Source organism: Piliocolobus tephrosceles, chromosome 9 (genome assembly GCF_002776525.5).
Source record: "Piliocolobus tephrosceles isolate RC106 chromosome 9, ASM277652v3, whole genome shotgun sequence".
Classification (NCBI taxonomy): domain Eukaryota; kingdom Metazoa; phylum Chordata; class Mammalia; order Primates; family Cercopithecidae; genus Piliocolobus; species Piliocolobus tephrosceles.
Window position 1 is genome coordinate 110,383,089 of NC_045442.1, and position 16,350 is coordinate 110,399,438.

General features: G+C 40.3%; 1 protein-coding gene across 1 annotated transcript in view; it reads left to right on the forward strand.

The window, feature by feature from the left end:
• NEBL (nebulette) overlaps positions 1-16,350 on the forward strand; it is a 384,316-nt gene that overhangs the window by 194,410 nt on the left and 173,556 nt on the right. The gene's annotated exons all lie outside the window — the stretch shown is intronic.

Here is a 16,350-nt window from a genome sequence, read left to right on the forward strand (position 1 = left end):
CTCTGGCTGCCAGGCTGGAGTTCAGTGGCACAATCATGGCTCACTGCAGCCTCAAACTCCTAAGTACAGGCAATCCACCTCAGCCTCCTGAGTAGCTGGGACCACAGGCATGCACCACCATGCCCGGCTAATTTTTTTTGATTTTTAGTAGAGACCAGGTCTTGCTATGTTGCCCAGGCTGGTCTCGAACTCCTGGCCTCAACCAGTCCTTCTACCTTGGCCTCTCAAAGCACTGGAATTACAGATGTGAGCCACTGCACCCAGCCCTTTCTAAACTTTTGATTTCATCAAGTATCTCGTTATTTTTTGGTTTACCTTTTCTTGTTAATTTTACTGAGAAATGTCATAAATAGGGTAGACTCACAAGTGGCCTTGTATATTACTTGAATAAGCTGTCTATTCTTTGGGATATTATTGATCTGTCTTCATTTAGAAAACTAAAAAGATTTGGTGTCCTGATTAGAGTATTCAGTCTTAGAGGAGCCCTTCCTGGGACTAGGATAAAAGGTCTCAGACCAGGGAAGTGTTGGGGAAGATGGAATATTTATGGTTGGATAAACTTGAATCGAATTTTGGGTCTGTCTTTTACCTGGGGGATTGCCTAGCTGACTACATCTATTTTTCATGTCTATTTCCTTATTTTCTTCTGCAGTATTTCCTGGAGTGTTAGGAGCCTAGAGCATTTAAACAAACAAACAAACAAAAAAGATTTTTAAAAGGATGTATGTTTCATACCACCTTTTTAGATTATTTTTCAATGTGATATATTCCCTTAAAATATTGTATTCTTTTCATGGCACACCCTATTTTCCCTGTTTGTTTCCGAGCAAATCCTAGAGATGGGCAGGGAGATTAGGCTTGAGTTACATATAAAACCGGGGCTATATTAGTATTCCTTGCATTGCAAGACTGAATTAGGAAGTGGCACTTCATAACCTGGCAACGTATTAGGGCAAACTGTGGTTGGCAGACAACTTTCAAAGGTACCATTCTGATGCTTTTGTTACATTCGCCTTTTAAGTTTAAATGCTAGTTGAAACAAGCTAACACCACTGATTTCACTTTTTTTTTTTTCACCCCGGTGCTGGGCCTTTTAATTGATTCAATCTCTGGCAGAAGGATTTGAGTACCAATTGGATTTGGTGGAATTAGCCTTTCATCTGGCCAGCTCCTCCTCCTCCTCCTCCTCCTCCTGTGGGCTCACAGGCCAGCTCCCCTGTCTGTGGTGCCTCTCCCTTGTCTTGCAAGCCCAGCCTTTCAGCTCTTTGTGTGAGCCGTTATCAATTTCAGTGGATATGGTTTGTTACCTCTATTTGTACTATAACTAGAAATTTGATAAGGTTATGTGCCTGTCAAATGATTTAGATGTCAGGTGCAGATGAAGCAAAGCAATTTTGACAAGTCAAACATTGGTTAAGAAGTGGGGGAACGAAGATGACCTGCCACTAGAAGAAAGCAAAATCCCTTACAGCCTCACTTTCTTTCTCTTTTAACTTTAGGTCAATACTTTAACCTCTTTAATTTGTCCCTTCTTAAGTGAATGTGACATGGTGACTTCCGGCTTCTATCTAAAGGGCAGTGAAATGGAGGTCAGCCTTTGGAGGGTAGATGCTGGCATTTAGGGAGATTTGACTTTGGGTGTTCTGATAAAAACACCTGGACTGGAAACTTTATCTTTTGCTGTAACTAAGGGCTTAAAAGACAAGGTTTATTAATGCCAGTGTCTCTTCACATATATGTATTCCAGAAAGCCTAGTATTTTTGGTTAGTTATGTTCCTTTGTTTAGGTACAGGTAAGGACCTGAAGCACTGTTTTTTTTTTTTTTTTGTTTTTGTTTTTAATTTAGATTCAGGAATACATATGCAGGTTTGTTACATGAGTATATTTTGCGATGCTGAGGTTTGGCTTTCTAATGTTGCTGTCCCCTGGGTAGTGAGCATAGTATCTGACAGGTAGTTTTTCAGCCCTTGCCTGCCTCCCTCCCTTCTCCCTTTTGAAGTCCCCAGTGTCTGTCGTTCCTATCTTTGTGTCCGTGTACTCAGTGTTTAGCTCCTATTTATAAGTGAGAACATGTGGTATTTGGTTTTCTGTTTCTGCATTAATTTGCTTAGGATAATGACCTCTAGCTCCATCCATGTGGCTGCAAAGGGCATGATCTTATTTTTTATGGCTGCATAGTATTCCATGGTGTATATGTAGTACCTTTTCTTTCTTCAATTCACCATTGATGAACACCTGGGTTGATTCCATGTCTTTGCAATTGTGAAAACTGCTTTGATAAACATACAAGTGCAGGTGTCTTTTTGGTGGAACAATTTTTGTGGAACATGTTCTTTTGGGTATGTACCTAGTATGGGATTGCTGGGTTGAATCGTAATTCTATTTTTTAGTTCTTTGAGAAATCTCCAAACTTTTTTTTTTTTTTTTTGAGACAGAGTCTCACCGTGTCGCTCAGGCTGGAATGCAGTGGTGTGATCTTGGCCCACTGCAACTGCTGCCTCCTGGGTTCAAGCAATTCTCCTGCCTCAGCCTCCCAAGTAGCTGGGATTACAGGCACCCACCACCACGCTCAGCTAATTTTTTTTGCATTTTTAGTAGAGACAGGGTTTCACCATGTTGGCTAGGCTGGTCTTGAACTCCTGACCTCAAGTGATTTGCCTCCCTTGGCTTCCCAAAGTGCTGGGATTACAGGTGTGAGCCACCACGCCCGGCTGAAATCTCCAAACTTTGAAGCACATTTTTGTCATATGTTTTTCACAATACAGGCGGTGACTTGATGAGTATTGCTCATTAGCTTGTCATATTGTCCACTGGATGAGGTCAGTAGGGCCTCTGATTAATTAGGTTTAATTTTCTCAGAGCCCCTTCTTTTTGTTTTTCTTGACTGATTAAATAACACCTCTATCTAAATCTCTTTATAGCCCACATATATGTCTATATGAACACATAGATTTCCTTTGGCCGCTACCTCAGCAGAAAATTCCTCATTTTGCTAGTGCTAGGCTGGACGGTAGTTACCTCAAGAATGGTTAATGTGACCAAGAGACGCTGGAGTTGGAAGCAGGCTTCCAGTCTTTTGCCACCTTGTTTTGTAAAGTTATGTAATGACTGTAGGTATTCAGGCGTAAGTCATCTTGACATGGGTTTCATTATACTCTGAAAGAACAATTCAAAGAAATAACAAATTTATATTCAGGGTAGTTTTGTTTGAGTTTATTTAAAGAAACGAAACATACACAACCCCTATAATAGCTCTTGCTACTGATGTATTGATGGTGCTGACAAAGAGAAAACTCAGACCAGATGGTTTCCAAACAGTGGAACCACCTGGCTCATTGGCAATGCCAACTTATTGCTATTTCTCAAATAGCTGTACTCTCATGAACTATGAAATGTAGGAGTGAGCCATTCATGGGCCCAGGCAGAATGACATTCCAAAATTATGATTCTTAAGAGAAGCAGAAACACCTCTCCATGTCAACCTCAAACTGGCCCCCCTTTCCCACTTCTAGTACTTTTAAGATCTTATTTTTAATTCTTTCTCTTTGTAATTATAAAATCCAGTTCTTTACTTCCACATTACAAAGGAAACAATATGATGGGCTCTTGAGGTATTTATTGTAGAGAAAAAAGAAAGGTCCTATGTCATTTTGGGAAACGGACCCAGAAATGAACTTGCTTGGAGCCCGTTAGTGTCTTCAGGCTGAGGGGACCATTTGGAGTCAGCAAGGGACAAATATAATTGTACCTGTGACACCACGAAATTATATTGAATCATGAAACTTGAAACTTCATAGAAATACAATCCAGATAATAGATTAACCAAAGCACAAACTGATGCAATTGTTTTTCTAGTCATAATGTTAACAAAGTTTGGATTTTTCTTGAATTATTTAGTATCCATTTTTTCCTGTTGAAAATTCACGTTAATTTTTAAAAGTCAAACTATCGAATTAACCTGCACACTTTTCTAAGTTGGTGCTTTAAGACTGCAATTATTTTACAAGTCATTTTAAGTAGTTATCTTAGTTATTTACTCACTCATTTGATAGACACCTGCTAAACATCTAATTAGTAGTATGTGTAACCATTAAAGGTCTGATATTGGCTAATTTATGTAACATGTAAAAACAATTTAAAAATTATTTAAGATCTTGTTTACATTGTTGTTTAGTATCTAGTCTTTTAAAAATAATGATATATTTTTATTTAAATTACATTTCAAGGCTGGGCGCAGTGGCTCATGCTTGTAGTTCCAGCACTTTGTGAGGCTGAGGTGGATGGATTCCTTGCCCACCTCAGGAGTTCAAGAAGCAACATGGTAAAACCCCATCTTTACACAAAATACAAAAATTAGCAGGGTGTGGTGGTGCGTGCCTGTGGTCCCAGCTACTCGAAAGGCTGAGATGGGAGGATCGCTTGAGCCCAAGAGGTGGAGGCTGCAGTGAGCCAAGACTGCACCACTGTATTCCAGCCTGGGCAACAGAGTCAGACCCTGTCTAAAAGAAAAAAAAGAAAGAAAAAGAAAAAATCTAAGTGATGGTCTGAAGTTTATAAAATATTTGAATTTCCATTTTGTAGCATGATAGGGTGGAAAGAGCAAAGACTTTGGGGACAGCAGATCTGGGTTTGAATCCTGACTCTACTATTCACAGATGGCAATGCTAGTCCTGGGTTGTAACCACTAAACCACTAAGCCTCAGTTTCTCGTATTAGTTAGAATTCTTGGTCACAAGTGATAAAAGTACCCAATGCTCATTTAACTCAAACAAAATGAGTTTTGAGGATATTGGGGTACAAAATCCAAGGGCAGAAGTGTGCCTGCTTGGGCTTCACGAACAGTGGGAGGTCAGGAGTCAAATGCCATCAGAACAGGACTCTTTTTGGCAGATGAACTGCATCTGTTCCTCCACATCTGTGATGGCAGACATGACTGTTGATAGTTCTAAAGTTTGATGTCTTAGAGTTTTAGTCACCAGAGAGAAAGATTTACTCTAGACTTTGGGTTCTAGTTCCTAAATCAAACATCTTGACTCGAACTGGCTTAGGCTAAATGAGGCCAATCCACGGTGCTTAAAGAAGGAGGTTAAATTAAAAAATCGCACCTCTTGAGAAAGTCTACATGAAGAGAAAGAGGCTCAGGACAGTTACTAGAAGGAGGAAGGATTTGGGTAGATCAAATGATAGGTTTCCTATACATTTCTCATATGTAAAAAAATGGTAGACTGAGAGCAATGGCTTATGCCTGTGATCCCAGCACATTGGGAAGCAGATGCAGGAGGACAGCTTGAAACCTGGAATTTGAGACCAGCCTGGGAAATATAGTGTGACCTTGTCTCTACAAAATTGAAAGAAAAAATTAGCTGGACGTGGTTGCTCACGCCCAAAGTCCTAGCCCTACTCTGGGGACTGAGGTGGGAGGATTGCTTGAGCTTAGGAGATGGAGGCTGCAGTGAGCCGTGATCAGGCCACTGCACTCCATCCTGGGTGACAGAGCAAAACTCTGTCTCTCGCTCTTAAAAAAAAAAAAAAAAAGTAAAATATCTTTTTTACAGAGTGATTTTGAAGATTAATCAGGATAGTCTGTTATGTGCCTAGAACAATGTCTGATACCTTGTAGGTCTTCAATAAATCATAGCTGCTATTACATAGCAGGGAGGCAACATTCCAGCATTTCTTACAACTGACACTGTAATTAATGTGGAGCTCTTACTGTTAGCTAAGAAGCCGTAATTCTTCACGTAACTCTTCAACACTTCTAATATATTTATTTTTAATAGTTTCTTTCTTATGGAAGATGTGAATTAGTGCTCTATTTCTAGTTGTAACATAGATTTTTTTAATAACCTATAAAAATTTCTAGGAGATTTATATTTTAAATGAAATTCTGCATTAAGGAAATAATGTTTTACATGCTTTGATTAAAACGACTTGTTGAGATCCATGCTGTCATCCCTTTGTGTCATATGTGTACACACTAAGTATAGTGCATTTACATTTATTTTTATTTTAATTTTATTTTTTGAGACGGAGTCTCACTCTGTCTCCAGGCTGGAGTGCAGGGTCATGATCTCGGCTCACTGCAGCCTCTGCCTCTTGGGTTCAAGCAATTCTGCTGCCTCAGCCTCCCAAGTAGCTGAGACTACAGGTGCGCACCGCCATGCCCAGCTAATTTTTTTTTTTTTTTTTTTTTTTTGTATTTTTAGTAGAGACGGGGTTTCACCATGTTGGCCAGGATGGTCTTGATCTCCTGACCTCGTGATCCGCCCATGTTGGCCTCCCAAAGTGCTGGGATTACAGGCGTGAGCCACTGCGCCTGGCCTACATTGATTTTTAAATTTGTATTTCTTTTTCTCTTTTGCTGTTTACAGGTTTTCTTTTTCTTTTTTCAGTTTTGTAGAGTGGAAGAAGTGTATTTTGTTATAGAAAAACAGTCGGTATTTGATGAATAATGCCGTTGCAGGTACGGGAAGGTTAGGAACAATTTTAATGACATTATCAATCTGCGTATCTAGAAACATTGAGGAACAATCTGTAATTTTTATCAGCTGTGACGAGACTTTGAGCTTTAGGACAGGTTATGTTCACTTTCATGACTGTTTTGTGTTAGTTTACTTTGTTTATATTTGCTTGATTCTTGGTTTATCCTGTTTCTTTTCTTCAAGCTAGTTAGGATGTAGCTTTTCTTTTCTGAATGACCCATTTCCTAATTAGTTATTTTCTAACTGGAAATTACTTATTTCCTAATACTTTATAATTCAGGATATGTACACAGGACAATCCATTCCCTGTTGTGGTTTCTTATTCTCTCCTTATTTTAACCTTGTGTGGTACCTTCTGGTTCAAAATAATTTCAATAATATTCTATTCTATGTGTGAATTAAGCTATTTATCTTTGAAAGTTATAATCATATAAAGATGAGACTGTCTCTAAAGGATTAAGAGAACATGTGTTCAGAAGCAAAATTTATCAATTGTCCAAATTATTAAAATGCTGTTTGTGAAATTCCTAGTGAAAATATGGACTATGTGTATACATTTTAGGCTTCAATTTTCTTTATTAGTGTAGATACAGTTTTCGCCTTGAATTAGTATTTTTGCCAGTGCTACCATTTTGGCAATGGTATTTCCCTGCTAATCCGATCTTTCCTAAAAGCAAATTTAAGCAATTTTTGACTTCAACAGAAAGACCTGAAAACACTTTTATTGAAATGTAGGTTGTGTTAAACTTTACTTTGGGAGATTATTTCTGTCTCTTTTGTGGCACTATAGGATCCATTACAGATAATAAATTAACTAATTTTAGGTTATGCAAATCTTTTGGCGTCCTATACTAAGAAATATTCAGTTGGTTCTACTTTCACTTCTGCTTATTTACAAAATGTTGTTTATGTCTTACTTGTGTTTGCTTTGATATTTTTCACTTTGGTATTTTTTTCAGTGTCAGATGAATTGAAAGATAACATCTGGGGAGATGCTGGGCAGGTGGAGGTCAGAGAGACTTCCGCCTCCTATCAGCTCTATGACTTCCGCAAACTTCCTTCATCTGTAAAATGGACCTTAACATGCATGCCTGCTAAGATTTAACTGAAGATGATATATGTACCTTGTAATTGTTGTTGCCTTTATTTATTAATATTCTATTACATTTTTTTTTTTAAGACGAGGTCTCGTTCTGTTGCCCAGGCTAGAGTGCAGTGGCATGATCACAACTCACTGCAGCTTTCACCTCACAGGCTCAAGCAATCCTCACACCTCAGCCTCCTGAGTAGCTGGGACCACATGCATGTGCCACCATGTCCAGCTAATTTTTTTGTGGGGGCGGGGCAGAGCCAAAGTCTCGCTATGTTACTCAGGCTGGTCTTGAACTCCTTGGCTCAAGTGATCTTCTTGCCTTAGCCTCCCAAAGTGCTGGGATTACAGATGTGAGCCACTGTGCCCAGCCTATTTATATTCTTTTTTTGATCCAAAAAGGAGTGAATGAGCTCCTAAATGCAGATGGCACAGTCCCTGGCCATGGGGTAGGACGTTGAGTTACGATGAGTGAGTGAGTCAACATGTGTGTACAGTAAGGAGTGCTGAGCACTTCTTATAGGTTATCCGCTGGGCTTCCCATCCTCGCTCTGCTCACATAATATGTAAAGCACTCAGTAGTATGCTTGGAACACAGGAGCCACTTACTAGATGTCAGGCACTAGTATTATCTCATTTAGTTCTCACAAAAGTGCTCTCAATATTATACTAAAATTATGTATGTTTTGTATATATGAGGAAACTGAAGCTCAGAGATACTAAGTAACTTGCCTAAGATCACACAGCTAATATGGTGGAGCCAGGGCCCAAGACAAGTTTGTATAATTTCTGAGGCTATATTTTTAACCACTAAGCTACATTTGAGTGTCTCAGGAGTAATTTTGCATTATCTTAACTGATTGAGAAATTGAAATTGCCCCAAATTGCTTTTTGGGGCCAGGCACAGTGGCTCACACCTGGAATCTCAGCACTTTGGGAAGCCAAGACGGACAGATCACTTGAAGTGAGGAGTTTGAGACCAGCCTGACGACATGGCAAAACCCTGTCCCTACTAAAAATTCAAAAATTAGCTCCGTGTAGTGGTGTATGCCTGTAATCCCAGCTACTCAGGAGGCTGAGGCACAAGAATTGCTTGAATCTGGGAGACAGAGGTTGCAGTGAATCAAGATTGCACCACTGCACTCCAACCTGGGCGACAGAGAGAGACTCTCTCAAAAAAAAAAAAAAAAAAAAAAAAAAAGAAAAGAAAAGAAAAGAAAAAAGTGCTTTTCGATGTATTTAGCATTTTTGTTTAGAATAAAAAAAAATTTTCATTTTTTTTTTTTTAAGTAAAAGAACCCAAAATTTGGTAAAGTTGGATTGTGAATATACATGGAAAAGTGACAAAATAGTGACTATCTCTAAGAGCCTCTGGGAATGCAGTGGAAGTTTAATTGAAAGCTTAGAAATCTGTGGACATGATTTTTAATGCTTTTTAATTATGTTTAAAAAGGTAATTATGATTTTAATTTTATTTAATTAACCATAGATTTACAAATTATGAGATTAATTTATAAAAAAGCAAATTTACTTTTGAGCTCATTTCTTTGACTTAACATTACTAAAATTAACTTCACCTTAAAAAAAAAACTCTTAATAAGATTTTCCTTTGTAGTGTAATGTTTAATTCCCATCTAACATTGTGAGATTAACCAATTTTCTGCATTTTAGACCTTAAACATACAAAACTAGATAGTAATCAATCATGAAATGGTTGTTAAGCTTTTAATCTATGCTTAGCACCAAGCAAATGCAGTGAGAGAGAAAGAAACATGTAGTCTACGTTTTCTAGTACCTTAAAATCTACGGAAAGATACAAGATGATCTATACAAGAACTATACATAATTGAGCACTAAATTTTGCAGATCAAATTAAGAATTTTGCATGTAGTTTTAAAATACTGCGACCCTCACCATCTCCCTTTAAAGAAATGTGGAGTATCTATCATGTCATGAAAGGTAATGAAATTGGTCATGGATTTCATTGTATCAGAAATGTATGAAATAAAGAGCAGAATAACGTGAATCAGTAATACATGCGCCTGAGATTTTAGGCTTCTGTTAAATATATTCTGACAAGCTGCGTTGAAGCAAATACTGTTCTTCTTCTATATATACTTCCGTCCCTGCATAGTTCTCACTGCTCTTGTCTATTGTGATACATGCGATGCATCCCCTTGAACTTCTATGATTCTTCCCTCCTCCATATTTGTGTATTTATTTCATTATTTTAGAGATGGGGTCTTGCTCTGTTGCCCAGGCTTGAGTGTAGTGGTGTGAACATAGCTCACTGCAGCCTTGAACTCTTGGGCTGAGGCATTCCTCCTGTCTCAGCTTCCCCACTAGCTGGGACTACAGGTATGCACAGCTATGCCTGGCTGCTTTTAATTTTTTTTTTTTTTTTTTTTTTAAGAGATGGGGCCTTGCTGTGTTGCCTAGGCTAGTCTCAAACTCCATGCCTCAAGCAGCCCTCTTGCCTCAGCCTCCCAAAGTCCTGCAATTACAGGCATGAGCCACTGTGCCTGGCCCTAATCCATATTTGGAATCCCTTTAACACCACCCTTTTACACTCTCTCAATGCAATTTTGCCTACCTTTTTTCTTCAAGTCTGTGTTTGCTGATACAATTAAACAGCCTCACTAAGATGAAGAAACTCAGAGTGGCTGATTTAACTTTCCGCAAATGGTGGATACCCACTGACTAGCTCACCTGCCATTTATGAGAAACCCAAGTCTTTGGCTGACTGAAAATATCAACTGAATTCCTGGTTATAATATTCATTTTCTCTTTTCCCACTCAAGTTTTTTGTTTAACCTCTGGGTTCCTCAGTTTCTGCATCAGGACTTTTAAAACTTTGTCCCTGCTTTCTTTGAAAATATTTTTATCGTGAGATAGTTGATCAACACAAAAGATTATGCATAATGTGTACATGCAGGTTTTATAGGGCGATAATAAAAAGATAACATGTGAATTCACCTTCCAATGTAAGAACTAGAACATCACCATTAACAGGGAAGCTCCCTGTACATTTTTCCACGAGCAGATTTTGTCACCACTCCCCTGAATGTTGTGTTATCAAGCCCCCTCCCACCATACATTCACCAGTATGCCCTTTTATTTTTGAGATGGAGTCTCGCTCTGTCACCTAGGCTGAAGTACAGTGGTGTGGTATCGGCTCACTGCAACCTCCACCTCCCAGGTTCAAGTGATTCTCCTGCCTCAGCCTCCTGAGTAGCTGGGACTACAGGTGCACACCATCATACCTGGCTAATTTTTGTATTTTTAGTAGAGCTAGGCTTTGGCGGTGTTGGCCAGGCTGGTCTCAAACTCCTGACCTCACGTGATCCACCTGCCCCAGCCTCCCAAAGTGCTGGGATTACAGGCGTGAGCCACCTTGCCTGCATTTCTTTTCTTTTCTTTTTTTTTTTTTGAGATGGAGTCTCGCTCTGTCGCCCAGGCTGGAGTGCAGTGGCACGATCTCTACTCACTGCAGGCTCTGCCTCCTGGGTTCACACCATTGTCCTGCCTCAGCCTCCCTAGAAGCTGGGACTACAGGCGCCTGCCACCACGCCCGCCTATTTTTTTTGTATTTTTAGTAGAGATGGGGTTTCACCGTGTTGGCCAGGGTGGTGTCGCTGTGTCTGCATTTCTTGCTTTTTCTTCCCCTCAACATAATGTTTATGAGAGTCATCCCCATGGATCCATGATTCACTTATTTTAGCTCTTAGATAATATTACATGGGATTTTTTCATTCTCCTGTGTATGGAGATTTAGGTTGTTTCCTTTTTTTTTTTTTCTTTGAAAATAGAAACAATGTTGTCAAGAACATGTCGGTCCAGGTCTCCAGATGCTCTCTCTTTGGAGAGAAGCATGATCTGGCGTAGAGCTGGTGAGCTCTAGGATGTGCCCATCCTCGACTTCATTGCCAAGTGTTACTTAATCTCCTTTTAGTTTGTCATTCAACAATTTAACAGTCTCTGGTCCCAATTGGCTTCCTTCATCTGCGTGGCTTTCTGCCTAACAGTGGCCTTTCTTTTTAGTGAATTCCATTGTCTCCATTTATTGATGTTTTATAATAGTAATAATTGCGCTGTTTGCGCATTTGGGGAGGAGAACTTCTCAGTGTTAGTAAATAATTCCATTTGCCACTGTGCCCGTTATTTTGTTTTTTCAAAAGTCTTCCTTTTTTAGTCACTGTGAGCCTTTTCCTTAAGCTGGGCCAGAACTGCTCTGGTGTCCAGGCTGTCACCCTGTATGAACTTGGGAGGGCTACTTGCTGATGACTTCAAACACAAACTATCACTAAGGGTGCACACTGTGGCAGAAATGTACATACTTCAGCAGCAAAGGCCATTTTTAAAATTTAGTGAAAATAATGAAACAATATTTGCTGAAGGCTCATATCCTTGCTTGATATTTTCACATGCTATTTATTTTAACCTTGCAAACATTCATACATTCATTTAATATGTAGCATATTGCATATTTTCTTGTTTTCTTTCTTTCTTTTCTTTTCTTTTCTTTTTTTTTTTTGGAGACAGAGTGTCACTCTGTTGCCCAGACTGGAGTTCTGTGGCACAATCTCAGCTTACTGCAAGCTCCACCTCCCAGGTTCACACCATTCTCCTGCCTCAGCCTCCTGAGTAGCTGGGACTACAGGTGCCTGTCACCATGCCCGGCTAATTTTTTGTATTTTTAGTAGAGACAGGTTTTACCGTGTTAGCCAGGATGGTCTCGATCTCCTGACCTCGTGATCTGCCCTCCTCGGCCTCCCGAAGTGCTGGGATTACAGGCGTGAGCCCCTGTGCCTGGCCTCTTGTTTTCTTTTCTAACTGAGGATCGGGATTGTTAGACATATAGAGCAAATTAAGATCACAGAAAAGAATCAGGGTTTAAATTCAGGTTTCTTGATTCTTGCTTTAGCGTTCTAATCTGTGCTGCAGGAAGTTATATAGGTACACATGCATATCATGTTTCTGAGCATACATGCAACATATACACACAGACACGTAGAATGTCAAGACATACATAGAATGTCCATAATATATAGTATTCAATATTTGAAATAAGACATTTTTAAGTTACTTCTGAAGGCAAATATGGCAAAGCAAGTTGCCTATTGAGTGAATTTCTCAGATTTGACTTTGAGTGCATCTTCAAAGTGCGTTTCTTCAGTCTTGAAGGGCTAAGACATTAGGGAGATAAGACTGTGTTACTTCCCGGTTATGGCACATTCTCTTTCTAAGCTCAGGTTGGTAACTTAATTCTGTCCTCTCTCCTCTTCTGTCCTCTCTCCTCTTTGTCCTTCCTGCTCCATTCTGACAAGAGTGTGTAGCATGCCTGGTGGGGTCTTTCGGTGACGCCAGGGCCCTGAGGCTGGGCCCTGAGGCTTTGCTTTCTTTTGTGGTCCTGGGACAGTTCTCTGACGGTGGCTGACTGGGGTAGGGGACCGACAATGCCTACCCCTACCTGGGCTTCTCGCTTCCATCCTGCGTACTTGCAAGGAGTTTGCAGGACAGCAGCTAGAAAAAGCCTTTTAAAACGTAAGTCAGGGCATGCCGCTGTCCGCATACAAACCTCCACGGGCCCCATGCCTCACAGGGAAGAAAAGCCAACATCCTCAGGGCCTACAAAGCTCCATGTGACCACTCCCTGCGTCCTCTTCCTCTTCCCTCCCACTAAGACACAGACAAAGTGGCCTTCCTTGACCTTTCTAAAGGGCGTTAGGACTTTGCTCCGTCTGTTCCCTCTGCCTGCATAGGTCTCCCGGAAGAAGTCTGCGTGGCTTTCTTCCTCCCGCTTTGAGGCCTTACTGAAATGCCACCTTGTTACCGGGGACTTCCCTGACCACCCTGTCTAGAAGGGCAGACTGTCTGGTACTTCACGTTCCCTTGTCTCGCTATTTTTCTCTCTCAGCACTTCCCACTAACATACCATTTATGACCTACATAGATATTGTGTCTTTTTCATTTCTTGCATTGTAATTATCATAAGCCCCACAAGGGCAGGGACCATTGACTTCTCTTTGTTGCATTGTTTCTATACCTGGAACAGCTCTTGGCATATAATAGGTGCTCAGTAAAGATTTGCTGAATGAGCAAAGGATTGTCCATGAAAGCAATGCTCTTTCCTTGACAGAATCTGCTGTTTATCTAAACTATTACATCTTGTAACACTCATAGGAAAGATCAGGGCATAGAAGTCAATAAGGAGAAATTTACCTATTTCTTTTACTGGGAGCCTTTTCATACGTGTGTACAACACATGGACATGGGGGCTGGTTATGTTCATCGGAATTCTTTTGATTGTAAAAGTGAGAGATTGATTAGCTCACGTAACTGGCAAACCTGGTGTTTCTGGCTTTTGGAAGAGTTAAATTCAGGTGCTCAAATGGCGATATCAGGACTCTATCTCAATCACTGTTTTGCTTGCCTCTGTGTTGACTTCATTATTGGACGGTGGCCACATGGTAGTCTGCAACTCCACTTTTACAGCCAATTAAACTAGCCAGACCATAGCAACAGAGCACCCCTGATATGGTTTGGATGTTTGTCCCCCTTAAATCTCATGTTGAAATGTGAGCCCGGGCATTGAAGGTATGGAGTAGTGGGAGGTGTTTGGGTCATGGGGGTGGATCACTCATGAATGACTTGGTGCCCTCCCCACAACAGTGAGTTCACGTGAGAGCTGGTTGTTTAAAGAGCCTGACACATTCCCCTGCCCTTGCTCCCTCTCTCACCGTGTGACACGCTGGCTCCCCTTCACCTTCCATCATGATGGAAGCTTCTTGAGGCTCTGACCAGAAGCAGATGCTTACACCATGCTTCCTGTACAGCCTGCAGAACCACAAGCCAAATAAACCTCTTTTCTTTGTAAATTACCCAGTCTTAGGTATTCCTTTATAGCATCACAAATAAATGGCACAACTCCTTTCCCAAGAGTTCCTGCCAGAGTCCCAGAGCTGAGGCTCCTGGATGCTTGCTAGATTATGTGGCCCTCCCAGATCAATTGCAGGGTCTGTGGATCTGGTGTCCTCTTTGGCTGGATGAGGTCACGTGAGGGCAAAGGGGCCACATGAGATTGGAGAGAGGCATCCTGCTATTTCTCGCTGTCCTCTGTTCTCTTTTTATATCCACTTGCCTCCCAGAATCAGACTACGCATGACTGACACACCATCTAATACAGCATTTAAAATTAGACCTAGGTAGATAGGATGAAAGTGGGCGGGAGTGTGGAAGAGAGAGCTGACGAGTGGCTTGGAGTTTCCCTATGTGTAGTAAAGAAATACTGGTGGGCTGGTGCTCGAACTGGTGCTGAGAGGGTAAGAGGCTTGGCTGTGTTTCACACCATCCAAAAGAAATAGGAATCCTGCAACAGTCTATGGGCCTTTTATAGAGGTGATTGTGTACTGCTCAAAGCTAGTCACCCAACCAGGCAAGCCAAAGTCAGATGATTCTTTTGTGTCTTGTGAATGTAGAAAGGATTTTTGAACTGTCATCAGCTCAAAACCTGTGATCCTAGGCTGGGTGTGGTAGTGGCTGATGTCTGTAATCCCAGCACTTTGGGAGGCTGAGGTAGGAGGATTACTTGAGGCCAGGAGTTCAAGACCATCCTAGGCAGCATAGCGAGAACCTATCACTACCAAAACAAAAATAAAAACAAAACCAAAAATACCTATGATTCTAGAATTTATTGGTTTTTCTTTTCACCTCTGTCTTTGGAAATTTCTATTAAAAAATACAAACCAATAACAAAAATAATACGTAGTTGTGCTTTCTCTGAGACTGGTGTTAGAAATGCTAGAACTTGTCTCACAGGCATTTCTTCCTGTATCTTCATGCCTGTTGCTATTCCAACCTTGTCGTCCTTTTAACTTTTATTATTTTACTACTCTGAGCTCTAGTGCTTACTGCCAGCAAAGTTAAATAGCTTGCCTGCTTAGTTAGGCATAAAACACCGAGAATGTGCCAGCATGTGGATCTTTACCCATGCTGGGAGATGGAGGGTGAGAAGGCTAATCTCTCAGCATTTTATGTGGAAGAAAAATATTGCAGTTTATTTGACCTTTTACTGATGGGAATAAAGTAAGGGGTTTAGTGCTTTTACAAATCGAAAGTAGAGAGAGAAGAATTAGGTATTCTTAAGCTAAAAGTGATGAGAGTATCTAGATTTTCCTGTGTGTGTGTGTGTGTGTGTGTGTGTGTGTGTCTGTGTGTGTATGTGTTCTTCTTTCAAGTTTGTCTGGTAAAAGAAATCTTGCAGTATCCTTGAGGATAATAATGCTTGATAGAATTGGGTATTTAAATATAGCCATGACTCAACAGAAACAGCCATTCCATGTTCAACAAAGTGAACTTTTCCACCTTCTGCAGAAGACTGCACTAACAGAATCATATCGAATAGGCAACCCCAAATTAACTTAATTAATTTTAATGATCAATTTAAGTGTTAATTGGAAGCTTGTAAGTTTGAATATAAAATGGGGATTCTATGGGTTATCAAAATATGTTTCCATATTTCTTGATATTTAGGCTTAAAAAAAGAACAGTCAAAGTGATGTAACCATCTCAGTCATTAACAAGCCGAATCTTTAACTGGTGTGACAGTTATTGTCATTACGCTAATAACAGGAGATGGGGTTCTGTAAGATGAAGCATTAGCTGTTCCAGGCCCCCAGGGAAACAGTAAAATTCAGCTCCATTGGGTTGTAATTAGAAAAGAAGTATATTTAAATACTGAAAAAAATCTTCACTACTTCAGCACACAGTATGCCATG